Raw genomic sequence first — 4,016 nt, forward strand, 5'->3', positions numbered from 1 at the left:
TTCCAAGACTAAATATGGTAGCAGACAGCTCATCATTCTCCCACGGACCAACTGATGGCTTTGAACTGCTGATCTTGTGGTTAGGAGCCCAGTGCTTAGCCCATGGCACCACTAGGGCTTGTTTCTATTATCGGAGGCAAGTGCTTTTCCCTAACAAGTGCTGACTGCTAACCGCAAGGTCAGAAGTTCAAACCCACCAGCCACTCTGCCGGAGAAAGACAATGCTATCTGCTCCTATAAAGATTTATAGTTTCAGAAAAGTCTTATGACTGAGGTCGCCCTCCAGGGTTGCTATGAGTTCGAATCTACTCGAGGGCAGTGGGTTTGGTTTAGTGTTTTGGAATAAGGGTAAAAATATCCCATAGTGACACAGTTCTGGTTTGAGAAATGAGGATGTCTGTGAATGTCTGTCCTGTCTAGTGACCTTCAAACTGAGCTCTTCCCACCAGGCTAGGAAGGCAATATGGTCTCTCCCTGTTCACCTTACTTGCTCATGGTTCGCTGGTTCCAGAAATGCTTTTCCTGCCTGAAAGGTGCAGAATATGGTCGTTTTACCCAAACTGCCTGTTGTATAGGCATAAAAACCATGTCCCGTGTCTCCTCTAAGACCAAGCACCTTGCTTAGTGCTGGGATGCTGAGAGGAATCCTTTTGGGTTCTGGTTGTAAGAATCCTGTCTGCTTCTGGGTGTGCTTAGACTTAACACTTTCTGCCATTATCTCTCTTCTGGTAGTTCTTAAGACAATCATATGATCTTTTCACTGGGAAAAAAAGTGGGGGGGGGGGGGACAAAAAAATGATTTTTTGAAATAATTCCTGGTACCTTGGTGGGTTATGAGTTGGGCTGCTAACCACGAGATCAGTAGTTTGAATCTACCAGCTGCTCTGTAGGATAAGGATGAAGCTTCCTGCTCCTGTAAAACTTTACAGGATGACTATGAGTTGGAATCGACTCCGTGGCACACAACCACCACACCACCGCCGTGATTGTTTGAACTCTGGAGAGAGTATTGGGCATTTGGTGTGGGCTGGAGATTTCTCCACTGTGATCTGGTTCAGAACACTGTCAGGCATCCCATCTCACCACCATTTTTGAAACAATAAAGCTGAAGGCCTGAGCAGAAAGTTGCCTTTGGTTACGCATTCAGACAAGGCAGGCCCTTCCCTACAGTGTTAGAACCGCTGCAGCTCTGTGTGTCACTATCAGGATTATTCGTTAACTTCTGTAAATGCTCTGAGCCTTGCGATCAAGCCTTTAGCTGATGTCTGGAAACGGTAAAAGGTAGGGATGAAGGAGGAAAAGAGGAGGGAAGGGAAAGAAGAGAGCAAGAGAGGAACAGGAATAAAAAATGATTCTTCACATTGATTCACAGCAACCTATGTAGAACAGAGAAGCACAGCTCCATAGGGTTTCTGAGCTGTAATATCTTGAAAGGCGCTAATAGCCTCATCTTTTCCCTTTGGAGCGACTAGTGGGTTTGAACTGCTGACATTAGCAGCCCAACACAACCCACTGTGCCACCAGAGTTCCTTGTTTTGCCACTGTGCCAACCCATCTCGTTGTGGGTCTTGCTCTTTTTCGCTGACCCTCCACTTTATCAAGCATGATGTTCTCAAGACTGGTCCCTCCTGATTGTCCAAAGTATGAGAGATGAAGCCTGGGCATTTTCGCTTCTAAGGAGCTTTCTGGTTGTATTTTTGCCAACACAGATTTGTTGGTTCTTCTGGTAGTCCATGGTACTTTGAATATTCCTCTCTAACACCATAACTCAAATGCATCAATTCCTCCACTAACTTTATAGAGTCCTGGTGTGGCCCTGGAGGATGAGCACTGTACTGCAAGATTGGTTTGAACAGCAAGGGCGGCAGTTCAAACTCAGCTGTTCCTGGGAAACCGTATACAAGATCGCTATGAGTTGGAAGCAACTCAACAGCACTTAGCAACAACAACAATATACTTTACAATATGAGAGAGTAGGCAGTGCTCGGCCCCCTATCCTGCAGGGTGTAAGTCGAAGGGGGACGAGTGGACTTGTGTTAATGGAAGGCTGATGGCCATCATTTCCACTCTGTAGAGGTCACTTCAGGCTGCTGCCTATCAGAGCCATCATCGCGAGTACAGTCTCCGGGCACCTAGCTCCATTTCCTCAGTTTCTTCCTCTGTAAAATGGGGACAATCACAGTGCCCACCTCATGGGTTATCATGAATATTAAAAACAACAGTGTTCAAAATAGTAAAGGCTTTAAAATTTCAAATAGTGAAGTCTTCCAGAATGCCACCAAGAACCGCCAGCTTTCATGCCTGATCATACCTTTGCATTCACAAAGAGTTTGCACTCACAACTGTCACAAGATGCCTGTGGAACCCCAGATGTTGGATTCTGCATCGCAGGACTGCGTCCTCCGTGCAGGCTGGGGACAAGGACAGGGGGAGACGAGGCAGGCCTTGGCTCTAAGCCCTCTGCTGGTGGTAGAGTAGCTGGCTCTCCATTTGGAGCTGAAATGCACCCTTCAATTATAGCGCTTTCCCCCAGACATCAGCCTAAATACAGAGGTGGCCAAGGCTTCCATTTTAAGCCCATAATTGGCAAGTTGGGTCCTGAAGTCACATTATCATCTTACCCTAAAATTGCAGAGCACTCAGCAGCTAAAATTGTGCAGGTCCATTTGCTGGTGTTGCAAAAATGCCACTTGTCTTGACCATGAAAATAGCAACCTGCAGGGTATGCTTTAAAGAGTGAAAGCCAAGAGTGTCTCGCAGAGAAAGCAGGTCCCACTTTCAGAAGGACCAGTCGCCAACTTCTGCCGTCAGTACTCAGAAATGCAGTTATGGGAAGGCCCATTCACTTCCTTTCGCTTGTTGCTGTTAAGTACCATTGAGTTGGTTCTGACTCATAGTGACCCTCTGTAGGGTTTCTGAGGAGCAGATGGTGAGCTTGAACCTTGCAGTTCAAACAGCTTTGCAGTCTGGCGCATTAACCCACAGCGCCACACCAGGACTTTCACTGAGCCCTTGTGAAATCTGGTTACATTTCCTTGGCAATTTCTCTTTTTCTTTTGTTTCAATTTTTTAAAGGTGGTGGTGCTGGGTTGTTTGGCTGCTTTATTTCAATTTAAACTTTTTTTTTTTTTTTTTTTTACTGTGAATTGGGTGAATTACAGAGCAGGTCAGCATTCCATTCAACGATTCTTACACATTTTGTTTCAGCTCATTGATTGCAGTCCCCACAATGTGACATCACTCGTCCCACTTCACCCTGGGTTTCCTGTTTCCATCCCTCCTTTTTTAATCCTTCTGAACTTTGCCCTTGAACTCAAAGGTTGATTATTCCAAGGCAAGCGCACCTTCCTAGTACTGTTGCTCCTCTTGTCGACCTCTCTGTTGTTGTTGTGAAGTGCCATCGAGATGATTCTGACCCATAGCGACCCTGGATAGGGTTTCCAAGGAGCAGCTGGTGAGCTTGAACTGCCGACCTTGCAGTTCAAATGACTTTGCAGCCTAACACATTAACCCACAGTGCCATACACTACTTGGCTGAAAATTGAGCCATGAGAACGAGTTCATTTCTAGACTGAAGGGTGATGAGAGGCCATAGTCTCAAGGGTTTGCTCTTTTATTTACAGTTCTAATTTTAGTGACCTCTCCGGCACCACTGGCTCCCAGCATGCTCTGGCTGTCACAGACAGGTCTGAGATGAAATTCCAGGTTTCACTCTATAGCTGAGAGTCTGCTGGGCTAAAATGATGAAGATTCTTCATAGGTGGTACTTCTCTGGAAAGTGTGCTCAGGTAGAGAGGATGCTCAAAGGTGAGGGAGAAAGGTGGACTTGGAGCAAAGAGACCAATTCTATTCTTGGCTTAGTCACTTTCATATTCCCACTAAAGTCACAGAATCTCTCAGGGCTCCCAATTCCACACATGGGCAGTGGGCATCCAAGTCCAGACTCTAGTTCTCATATAGGATGTTTCAGGGATCCAGTGTGATGAAGATGTGGACATGCTTTGTCCATGGTAAAC

The 4,016-nt window shown here is 46.1% G+C and overlaps 1 protein-coding gene across 1 annotated transcript in view; it reads left to right on the forward strand.

Moving 5' to 3' along the window:
- TG (thyroglobulin) overlaps positions 1–4,016 on the forward strand; it is a 266,945-nt gene that overhangs the window by 133,031 nt on the left and 129,898 nt on the right. The window lies entirely within an intron of this gene.

Source organism: Chrysochloris asiatica, unplaced genomic scaffold (assembly GCF_000296735.1).
Source record: "Chrysochloris asiatica unplaced genomic scaffold, ChrAsi1.0 scaffold00001, whole genome shotgun sequence".
NCBI classification, from domain to species: Eukaryota; Metazoa; Chordata; class Mammalia; order Afrosoricida; family Chrysochloridae; genus Chrysochloris; species Chrysochloris asiatica.